Source organism: Sinohyriopsis cumingii, chromosome 17, assembly GCF_028554795.1.
Source record: "Sinohyriopsis cumingii isolate HCF-2022 chromosome 17, ASM2855479v2, whole genome shotgun sequence".
NCBI lineage: Eukaryota > Metazoa > Mollusca > Bivalvia > Unionida > Unionidae > Sinohyriopsis > Sinohyriopsis cumingii.
In genome coordinates, this window is record NC_142977.1 from 17,884,360 (window position 1) to 17,897,421 (window position 13,062).

Genomic DNA, 13,062 nt, shown 5'->3' on the forward strand with positions numbered 1-13,062 from the left:
AAACTTAATTTCATAATGGCTTTTCCTAGTGGAGTGTGAGAAACTCTGATTGCTTGGATTTTATAAACATGCTGCCTAGTGTCACGCATATGCTGTACTGCACAGTGTTTATGAGGTCCATAACTGACACGAGACATAATTATTTCAATCCTGAATTGAAAGTTCCATTGCTAAATACTCTGTTTCAATTTCCATTCCTGTGCCAATTTAGGATGTTGTTTACAATAACAGTTTTCCTTCAGTCAGTAAATTCAAGCCCGGAATAGTTATAAATCCAAAATGGCAGAAAATGTATTTGTTTTTAGTTGTGCCCAGTCAAGATATACAAACATGTAAGTGCTTTTCTGGGGACACTGCTTTAGAAATTCTAGCATTAAGTTGGCAACAAGAGGTACTAAGGTATTACCTGTATTGTTCCACTAGTATCTTGGCTTCTAGAAGTTTACTTGTTGAGTAAAACCTTAGACGAGGGTCAGTGATACTGGCAAAATTTGCATACGTCTCAAGGCTCCACTATGGTTTGTCCAGGTTTATTCTCTCCATTATGATTGTCCTATAAAACCACAATAAAATTGGATTGTATAAGTGAAATTATATGTATCATCTATACTCGTTATAATTTTTAGTGCAATTGCAAACTGCTAGACTGATATCTGCTAGTGAGTAATGTGCCAGCAGACCTGGGTCTATTCAGTTTATTAAGTGTAATCAGTAGAACAAACAACACAGACCCTGATCTGCCATAGCATTAGGTGATGGCATATCATACTGTTTGCAGTCTGACGCTTACAAACTAGTATGTTTTGCCAAATTATATAAATATATTATTAAAAGGCATTAGTTGTATTAAATAAGAAATACACTGATATAAATATTTATATAGCTCAATCCTAGATCTACTTTAAGATGTGTAACAAAACTTTTGTATGCATCAACAAATTGCCATCAGATGATCTGAGTTGTTGTTGTTGTATGGTTTAATGCCATTTTTCAGAACAAAAGAGGCTATACACGGCGGCCAGTATAACTGGTGGAGGAAGAACCCAGAAAACACCAGAACGAACCACCGACCCACGAGAAGATACTGGCAAACTTTCTCACATACCCACATCGGCCGAATCCGGACTCTCGAACCCAGGCAGACAGAGGTGAGATGACAATGATCTGTAACAGTGAGCGCTTTAGACCACTCAGTCACTCAGGGCCCCCCAGATGATCAAAGGATGCAATATATATTTAATATTTAAACTGTTCTGAACTAAGTTTCCTGCAATGTGACTGGATATGAACAATAATGTTTGTTCTGGCATTTGATATAAATTAGTAAACTTGTATTGGGGGTTAGTGGTACTTTGGATTACCAATGCTCTAACACTGCAGACAAGGTATAGTGAAAGCAAAACCCTTTCTCCTCATGCATGCCCAACAGTTGTAATAATGATAGGGTTCAATATTAAACTGGTCACATGATAGCAACTGATGCTATAAGTGATACTAGGGTTGACTACCAGAAATATTTTATTTATGACTGACCACAAAAGACAAGAGTGAGAAGTATATTGAAACTTACAGTTGCTGCCCAAATACTCAACAAAAACAACTAGACTGTTGATGTCCACCAGCACCCCTATGAATTTAGATCAAACTATACAAAATCCCAGTGTTAAAAGAATTTAATAACCAAATGCTCAAGACCCCTCTGTGTCTGCCATATGTATTGTGCTTGTCCAAAAATAAACTTATATATATATATATATATATATATATATATATATATATATATATATATATATATATATATATATATATATATATGCCATTGCATAATGCACCAGTATATCAGGGTTGGTTTTGTTTGTTCTACTGATTACTTTTGAAAAATGCATAGGGGCATACGTGTCAACACATTATACAACAGCAGATCTGAGTCTGAGCAGTTTGCAGTTGGCATTTGCTTATAAGCCCGTAAATGCGATAATTGTGGTGCATCCACTATACTAAGTCATGAAATAATTATAAGTCTCAAAGATATTATTTTTACCAATTGAAATGGAACAAAATACACACAACTCTCTGACCTCATTTCTGTTTACAACATCAACTGTGCAACATGCTGAGATTTTTCAAGTGTTCAGAAAAAGAAACTACTCCAAGTCCACTTAATTAAGAGGCAAAACACTTTTAAGCACTGACCCAGATGAAATTTCCAGTCCTAAGTTCAAACGCTCCAAACAAACAATCCTTCCTGCACTCCAACACTCAACTTTGTAACAAACGAAGCAATTAATGGGCATCTGAAGCAAATTATGCCTTCAATAACTGCACATTGCATCTGACATTAAAAACAAATGAATAGACCCCGACAGCTGTTAGCACTATTGCACATGAAAAAATCAACATATGGATGTGCAAGATTTAAAGAATGTTTGAAGAAACGTGATTTTCGCTGTTATTATTCATGATCATGGTCATATGTCATAGAACAACGGAACGAGCTAAAAATGGACAGGAATGTTTAATTTTTTTAAAAATACAGAACAAGTAGAAAGCAAATGCTAAACATCCTGTAAATCACGCACACATCCATACAAAGGATGGAATCTATTGGCTGGTATAAGCATTGGTGCTTTGCAAGCTCACTCGCGTGTCATCGCTGAAATTAGTTCCCATCTAATACAAAGTCACCCCGAATTCCTGAAATCAAGTCATATAGAAATTGATATAGATGGATAGAACTATATACTCGACAGAGAGGAAGGTGTTATCCATGGGTCTTAAAGGAGAGTGTATTACAATATAGAGTGGAATTATGTAGTGGGAAAGATTATTATCCCACAGGTTAGAGCATCTATAGGGCAATATATGTAACATTGATATACCACGAGATATATACATTTTTTATTAAAATGAACAAATATATGCGTTCACATTATATCGAAAAAATATACAACGTTTGATATATTAAAGATACAGTCCGCATACTGTACACATAATTTATTAATCTCACATGCCAATACACACACTGACATCTCCACCGGAGTTAAGGTTGATTACAGGCTAATGTGTATTGACCGAGTGAATGAACTCTTCACATGCCTACTACATATAGTTCTATTACTTTTGTAGCTATTAACATTACTCTATGCACATTGATAAGTTGCTTCTTTCCTTCTTTTTGAGCTTCTACTTTAATTCATATTGATTAAATAAATTAAAGACACTTATAATTTAAACAAGAATGATCGTTTAAATGAAGAAAATAGATACCACAAACACAGTAATATTAGTTTCTTGAACAGAGAAACTAAGCGAAATGACAGACCAAGCGGACCGAATTCAAATATTTAAATGTACGTACAAATGACGTAAGTCATTATTATGCTGTAACATTGCTGCTGACCATAATATTGATTTTATCCTCAATCTTTCTTTTTTTTATTGTTTCTTTAGTTTGTTTGTCTGTAAATTTACCATCATTCATTGGTTACAATAAATAGTTTCATGACACAGGCTAAATTCCGCTACACTCTCTTTTTTCACGGGTATTTGGTCCTATCCTGCAGAGAGAGAGAGAGAGAGAGAGAGAGAGAGAGAGAGAGAGAGAGATGGGTTAAATGGCATTTTTGGAACTTTGAAATAAGGTTATTTTTGTATCGTCTATTACTATTTCTCGTTTGGTCGACTATTTTGCTGCCTGAGCAACCAAGATGGGGTAGGGGAGCAGAAGGCATGGTCGTTGAAAGTATGTACCATATTTAATACGTTTCGAAAACATTGAGTATTAATATTTTATCTTGTTACTTTCGTATGCCCTTCTGTTCAATCAGTGGAAAGTAATAATTGACCATTAGAAACGAAAGGCCTACTGCTGAAACAATGTTTATATACGCGTATTAATAAGTCTCATATATTGTTGTGTACATACAGTTCACGATACTTAGTTGTAGGGACGACCTTTAACGGAAGAAGGTCAAGATATTTTCGTCTGAAATTCATGAAAGGTTATTCATTTGGCCTCTTTTCCACTTGATAACCTAAATACAGCTCAAAATCTTATACCAAAGTAGCTCTTTATTAAGTCACGTGTTCATGAGTCACTTAAGTACACCTCGAAATGTGACCCTACATAATATTTTGAAATAACATATCAAGATTCCAAGTACGTTTCCAATTATAATTGATGTATTCTGTCTTTGTCTCTGTCCGTCTTTGTCACATCGATGCATCCATCCCACCATCCATCCATCCATCCATTCTTCCATCCATCCATCCATCCATCCATCCGTGGATGCATGCATGCATGCATCCATCTATCCATCCATCCATCCATTCATCCATTCATACATACATACATACATACATACATACATGCATGCATACATACATGCATGCATGCATGCATGCATGCATGCATGCATGCATACATAAATACATACATACATACATACATACATACATACATACATACATACTCCGAAATATACATATACCCTTTTAGAGCGATGAGAATGTTGAAAATTATCTGAATGTTTAACTTGTCTTTTTGCATGTATTAAGTAATGGATAAGGTTGATTAGAATGAGTGATAACCGATATCCAAGACAATATTATTTTATGCTGAAAAACAAAATGGACGATGATGGTAAAATTAAAACGGATTTATACAGGTAAGGATATGCTATTCAGATATGAATACAGCAATACTTGTTAACAAATGCTGTAGGAAATAGAAAGGTATTTTTGTACAATTTGAGACAACGTATGAACGATGATTTAATTCAAAACTGGAATTCATCAGCCGTATACAAATGGTATAAGGCGTATCACTAAAAGAACTTTTCCGCTCAGTTTTTTACAATCAGTAATTTGCCTACCCTTCTACAGTATTCATTAAGCTGACTCCCATGTTCCGTTCACAATTTAGTTGTAGAAGAAGGGCGGCATAATGAAATTCTCTCAAAACAACAAATATGCATGTTATCTAAGCAAATCCAAAACGGACGATGCCGATGGATTTGTTTTACATTGTCCTTAATATGCAGGATTTAAAGCATATTCATGCATATAAAGCTCACAAGAAGTAGTAGTATAGTGGGGCACTGTAGGGACAATGGGACTTGCCATTAAAAACAGGGTCCCGGCACTCTGGGAACAATTGGAATTTAACATGGGAAATACGACATTGGAAATACAGGACCGGTGCTCTGGGGACAATGGGAATTGAACATGGTTGGCCTGTCTAGGGACAATGGGAATTGAACATAGGGAATTTTAACATGCGTGGTCATAGAGGGACAGAAGGTATTGGGTCTGTCTAGGGACGATAGTAAAATACATTACAGCAGAGATAATAAAGACACTAGACAACAGACAAAAACTGATACAACATATAACAGACAAAACAATTTGAGGCAAGAAAGCAATTCTTTGCGAGGCATATGCGTGGCCCTGAAAAGGGCCTTTCAGTTTTCTTGTTCTAATTTCTTCTGTTTTCACACCAACTTCTTATTTTCTCTCCTACATTTTTCTCTTCTTCTTCTCATTTTTTCCTCCTTCTTTTTCTCCTTTTTATCCTTCTCCTCCTCTTTCCTCCTCATTTTCTTATTCTTTTTCTATTTTTCATTCCACTCCTTCAGCCTTATTGTTTCCTCTTCATCCCCCTCCTCCTTTTCTTCTTTAAGCAGATCGCTTTTTATGTCCTTTAGCTTTCTTAAGTTGTTTATCTCCATCTTTATTCTATTAGGGTTATACGAATAGTGATCCTCGTCCAGTTTTACTATCATCTGCTCTATTATCCCCAAACTGTCCCGAACGTCTTGTAACTCCTTCATTTTGAAAAGATGGCTTGAAGACATCTTCTTTTTTATTCCGTAGAATGACGCGAATGACGGACGCTTGAGTTTTCATATGTCAAGCACGGACGTGAAGAAAAACATCCCCTACTTATCTCTTCACATACTATCTACCATCCACAAACGCGAGGAAGCAAAAACAAACAAAAACTATACTATCCACTCACGCGAAGAAGAAAAAACATAAAAAAAAATATCCAATCCACACACGAGGAGAAAACACAAACCTAATTATACCATTCACACAGAAGGGAAGGTAACAAACCACACTCGCAAAGAAGCAAAATCTAACCACAAATATATTAACCACACACGGAAATGTAATATAACTAACCACAAATATACTATCCACACACGCAAAGAAGCAAAACAACACACAAAATATACTATCCACACACGGACAGGTGCTATAACTAACCACAAATTTAATATCCGCACACGCGAAGGAGCAAAGCAAAACACAAATATACTATCGACACACGCGAAGAAGATAAAAAGCAACACAAATAAACAAGCACACACTCTATTATCCACACAAACGTACGTGAGCAATTACAAACCTCAATAATCTACTATCCACACAAACGTACGTGAGCAATTACAAGTCCCAATAATATGCTATTCACACAAACGTACGTGAGCTCATTCTAACACAAACACACACACACTCAATCACATCATTAAGGAGTGAGTGTTTATTGTCACACTACTCCACATTCACACAAATTGGCAAATTGAATAGTGTCACTTTCCAGAGCTTTGGTTAGCCCTGAAAAGGGCTGTTTTTATAACTCCAAATGCATCTGGCTAATGATTGCATCTTCCTAGTCTGGCACCACAGACACATCTCCGACTCCAATCCCCTTCCCAATTGATTCGTGTTCTTCGGAGCGCTGATAGACGACGGCTGGCTTCACTATACCAATCTTCACTTTGAGGGATAGTGAAAACTTCCCTTTCTCTTCTTCTATGCCACAAGAGTGGATGATGAGGCCTCCTTATGTCTTTTTCCCAGTTTTCATTCTGGCGAACCATTGGTCTTCATATTGGTGGAAGAGGCGGCTGCCATTGACGATGTTGTGGTGCTGTTACGATCTGCGGAAGTGTCCTAACCACAGGTTTGCCTCCCAACTGTGCCTCAGCATGAGGTGAGCTAGGATTCCTCTTTTATTTCCCTCTTCTTCGTTCTTCTTCTTTTCCTTCCCATCCTCTTCGTCTTCTGTTCTGGCCTCTTCGGCAATGGACTCCATACCCAGCGCATCTGAAGTTCAAGAAGTTTACTGATTCTGCTATTCATTTTTCGTTCTTCACAAATCAACAGGGATAGCCAGACTGACGATCGTTTCCTTTATATTAGCCAAGCACAGACGTGAAGGAAAACATATCATGAAACCAAAACTTACAATACCCATATTATCACAAAAAAGCGCACGGACACTCACTCCTTTGTTTATTAACAATCACTATTTTAAAATTTTGATAAGCTACGGAAACGAAGGGCTAATACACGCACTTCTAACAAATATAAAGAATGAATGTGCTTATGGACGCACTTCTGTTTTTAAACTTAATAACATACCATTGGCAATTGAATTGGTATCTCTTTTCTAGAGTTTTGGATAGCCCTGAAAAGGGATGTTTTTTGTGAGCGAGGAACGATGGCAATCTTTTATGATCTAAGATTGCGGCCTCCTCTGGCGACAGGCTTTCCCACAGGATAGGGTCTGCTTCTTCGGCAAGAGAAGGACAACTCTTTGCTGTCGACACGGCAGTTAACAAAACCATGTCAGATTTATGCTGCCGATGATCTCTCTGTTCTCTCTGCTGTTCCTGAAGTCTGTACTTCTCCATCCATTCTTCTTTCTCCTTGTTTATTTCCTCTGTGAAGAGCGTTTCTATCAGGTCTTCAGTTACTTTCAGGATTCCGACATTCTCTATCTCTTCAGGCTTCTGTATCACGCTTTGCCTGACACGATGAAATTTAACTTAAGCTTCGTTCAGCTTGCCTAATCTTGAGCACATCTCAAGGAGGATGAGTCAACAATGAATGGTCAGACTTACTTACTTACTTAAAGTATAGTGGCGTGCGCACATATGTGCATGTGAAACTGTTTATTGATCGCACAGCGACCTGATAATTGTTCCTGGGGGAAGGAATTAGAGCCTCATCCCACAGGCGTTTATGTGCACAAGGTGCACTGGTAATTTTAGCCTCAGCTCGCGAGTCCTTTTTTGACCCATTGCGGGCTAAATGAAGGGCTGTTTCATGAGAGGGATTGGACACATGCACTCATGATACCAATAAGTATTTTTCTGTTAACCAATCACTGTGGTGTCAACCAATGCAGTTTGTAACGTCAGTCGCGATTGGTTGGCGACAATGACGTCATACTGGGACACCAGTTTTAGGCGGGTGAAAATCGTTCTACATCTCCGCCCTATGTACGGATGTCGGACGTGGAAAGCGAGGGAAGTTCCGGCAAGAAGGCAATCCGCAATAGGTGTTACTGTGGACCAGCCCATACTCAATCAAATTATATCCAGTTGTTTCTAAATGGACACTTATCAACCAATGTTGTGTAAGCAACCTGTGCAAATGAGTCAAATTCAACTGAGTCTGATAATTTATCTAACTACTAAAAAATTCGAATAATACTAGTACATAGTGTGCATAATAAAATGCCCTAACAATTTCGTTAACTAATTGTCTAAGCGACAAATAAGAGTAAAATCACTGTTAGGTAATTTGGTTTAAAAATTTTGATGCAGGCCATCGAAAAGATCAAGTCAGTTTTGTGGGTTTGATCAAATTGGGAAACCAAGCCAAAATGGTTCCTATTAAATAAGAGGCAATTTGGTTGTTCGCCCTTAGAAGGGCTGTTATTATTTTCCAGCAGGAAGAAAGGTGTTTCGGCGCTCTTCTTCTTCAGAGATTTTGTTTGTGTCGGGAATGCCTCATACCCGTGGAAATTACTCAGGATGTCAGCTGCATCTATCAGAGTTGACAGCGGGTGTTGCGTATGCGCCACGTTGAACCGTTTCTGCAAAATGCGTCTCCCTGTGTGCCACTGCTGGGGGGTCGGCTTTTTATGCTTTAGGGATATGCAGGCTACATACATTGTTGACTTAATGATGTCATTTCATAACCTGAGATCTCCCAGTGCCATATTCAGCCCCAATGATGATAGCCTCTTAATGTCTGAGTCGCTTTCTTCCTGTTGTTCTGTCTCACCTTTTGCCGCTAGGACTTGAGCCCTTAGTGGTGTTTCCGGAGATGGTAATCTCTCTACTCGTGTTGTTTCTAATAGCCTCTGTATGTCCAGTAATACTTGCTCTTGTTAAACTTGCGAAATTACAGATGATTTAGGAGTGCTGATATTTGACGACCTCCTAAATTTTGGTGGTGGTGGTGAAGGAATCGATGCAACAACACTAGCAAATTTTACTGCTTTCTCCTGTTGTTGCTTTCCTTGTTGTTGTTGTTGTTGTTGTGCAACAGGTTCAGATTGTTTTGGTGGAATAGTCCGCTTCTCCTGTGTAGCTGCGGTTGTAGTACTTGCAATGGCGTTATCGCTGGAGTGCTAGTAGTCCGTTCATTAGGCTGATGCACATTCCTTTCCACTTTCCATGCTTTATTGTTGCCATTGCTTCTTCTTGGTTTTTCCCAAATCAAGAGTAAAGTAGTTATTGTATCCTGTGCTATCAAGCTCCATCCCGATGCAATAGAAAGACAAGGCCTTTCAAAGCGTTCGTGACTTGAGCGGGAATCATATCCATCGCTAGCGTTATTACTGTTTATGTACTGCTTACTGCTCTCTTTGCTGTCGACTTATATGTTGGTCAGATTAGAGACTACCCCGCTTTCTTCGGTTCAAGCGCGGACGCGATCGAAAACATCCCTACACGGTTTAGAGTCGGAAATCTAAATTAGTTAGTTTTGAGGAATAGCTAAAAGTCAAAGAGCACGGTTCATGATGCAAATAGCAAACAAACGGCAGACGAACTTTTCAAAACAAAACAAATTTTATTCAAATAATTAACAAATAACAATTAACAAATTTGTAAAATTGACAATCAAATTCAACAATAAACATTATTTCAATTAAACATTTTTTTTGGACAAGGTTGACAACGCTGTGAACTGAAGTTCCACTGTTTGAAGTCATTGGGCCATTGATTGTCACTATGTTTCCAAGCTAAAGACAAAAGATAACCATAATGGTCACAAAACCATCTATCTACTTTCTCGTCGTTTCTAGAAGAGTGGCCATCAAAATAAGTCACTAAATGTTCTAAAGAATATCCAGGACTGTATTGATGCAGGAAATATGCACAATAGTATCCACACACCGATGAATCTGTGCCTTGTAATTTCACATTATTGAATCGTGTCGTCTGGGCATTTATTCTCATAAAGTCAATGATATCGTCATCCAAAAGGGGCAATCCATACGAATGGAAATACTTCACACATCCTTCTTTAGGAAGGTAGACGGCTACCCAGTGGGTTCCTGGGAGATGACTGTCGTCCGTGTTGATAAATAAGCTTGGTGGTCCAGAGGTTCGCGATGAGGTAGTTCATCTTTAGCACACACGACATGATTCCAAGAAGCAGTGTAAGCAGTGTACAAAATGTGGTTTAAAAGGTAATAAAGTTATCAGGTATCCAATTTTGTGTTGTTTTGTTTTTCTTCTTTATCCTTCACAGGTAATGATAAGTGATCAGTTCAATCATGACTTTCTCCCTGAAAATCTCTGACATGTAAACCTGCTTTTAGCTCTGTCTTCCTACCCTGGGCAAAGAGAGTTTCGATGCGCCTGATCTCCAGAGTCGTCAATGGTGGACAAGAATGTTCACGCAGGCCTTTATACCACTGTTGAAACACGGTTTTTTTTCCGAGATGAGACCCCAAGCTTTCTTCAGATACCCGTCCAATGTTTTGTCTTGACTCAGCATCATACATTTATCGTGTTAAATTTGACTTAGATGATCGTTTTGACATCCATAGCAATCTTTCTTGATCAATTCCGTAAATGTTTCTGCCAAGTGTTTGGCAAACTAGGAGATACATGCTGTTCTTGTTCTGGCCATCTGGATTTTATCACTATGTCCTTTTATTCTTTGTGTTTGGGTTCTACTTCCACGGTTTCCTCACATTTCATGTCCAAAGATTCTTCACTATGTAAACAGGGATAACAGTCTTGCATGGCTTCTAATGGTCTAGAATAATTTCTCTCAAACTGTTGATTTATATGGTATTATCGAATTCTGCATACAGGATGACGTTCATCGTCTGGGGTAGAGCTTCTGCAAACTGGTCCCAAATGCAGTTGACCAGATTTGATAAGGTGGAAATATCCATCGACACTGCCTTGGTCTGGAGTGAAATCAAAAGCCCACAAAGTGTGACCTCCTGTATAATCATTATAAGAAATGGTGTGACAGGTGTTGGTTCCTAACTGTCCCGTGGATTCGTACAGGGACAAGTACGACCTCAAGTAATTCTTCTGGGTAAAGTTAGGTTCGAATAGTCTGGTAAACAAGGCCTTGCCATCGCGACTAACTTCGATTTCGGACACTTTGTGGTGCTTAAATTGGAATGGATTTTGATCGTGGGCTCCGTTGAGTGCTGCATTGCTCACGATGCCAACGATTAAATGTTTGGGTAACTGGCCTCGGAACAAATGATACTTGGCGGTTGTCCTGCTCAAAGTGTGACTGATGTCGTTTCCCACTTTAGGTAGCACTTCCACACGACACACTTAGAGCCTGGCTTCTTGGATGATAGTTTTGTATACGTTAGTAGGGGCCATCAAATGGAATGCGGTACTACTGAGATTCAGTCTCAGACGGATATCCACACCGTTCAGCAAATACATCCCTTGCAACCACATGTCCAAATGCAAACGAACCATCAGTTCTAAACTTCGTCCTTGCAAGATTTTCTTGATAAGGTCGTTAAAACCTAAATTATGAGGATCGTCTTCTGCTGTCAGGGCTGTGTCGTTAAACGTGTTTTCACCTGCTATGTCAGCTTCCCATACCACGAAAGCATCCAGATGAGTGTTCTTGCTCTCTTTTATGTACGTCAAGAGATTTTCCAGGTACGCTCGGTAAGGGTAAGTATCCTTGCTACTGCTGACCAGCTTGTTATTCAAGTACAAATCCACTTCACTGAACAAGGAATGCATGACATTGTTGACGGGAGCTACTCTAGCATTGTCTCCTGGAGCAGTGTCATCCGTTTTGATCACTTCGACTTTCAGATACAAGCAACTGCTATTTAGATCAATGCAATCTTCGGGTTGTCCTTTGATTTCAAACTCAACGGGAGCTGCATCCGTCAAAGAGGAAACGGGATGAAATTCGACCCATTGTGATCCTTGTATTGTTATCATGGTGGGTGGCATGGCAAACAGATCCAGTTCCGACTTGGAACAGGCGCAAGACTCTCTGTGCCTCATTTTCTGTTGGTATGATTTAATAATCAAAAACGTCTAAGTCTCGAGCAGTTATTCTTTTCTTAGTCTTTCTAGCTTTAGAAGTCTGTAGACTTGTGAAGGGGTGTTTTCTTCGTTGTCTCGTTCTGCCTTGATGTTTTTGATTTGTGTAGGGTAAATGATTCCCAGCAAAGCCACTTCCCAATGGGCTTCGTGATCTAATTGGATGGCCTGAGGTAATTTGGCCGTGTAACAACACTAAGTATTGTTGGGAAACACCTCCATGGAACTGTCACTGGATAAGGTAAAGTAAAATTGGTTATTGTTGTTCGTAATTCCAGACTTATGTGGCTGTCCGAAGGGTCATTCGAGGTCAGAGGTGTGTCTCCGCCCAAAATGGGATTGCTGTTTTTGGTGGAGTGGCGACTGACACTGGACGCAAGCTTCCTTTTGTTGCCGTTCGAGGAGAATTTCAGGGAAGTATTTGGAAGAAGGTAACCGATGCAACTGCTCAATAGAATGGTCCTCAATTGTTTGTCTCCTTGGTGCAAACTCAAATTGGCAATGGTTTGGCTACACCAATGACACAATACTCAACAAAGATTTGGCAGAAAAGACGATTTGCGTTATTCGCACACGTTCTCCACACCACACAAAGCAGGGTTACTTTTTTAGATCTTGCAGAGAAGAACTGAGTAAAGGAGTGGTCGCTGAAGTGGTAGCGGTAACTGAGGCTGTGTGAAAGGGTATGATGGTCATTTCTTTTTAT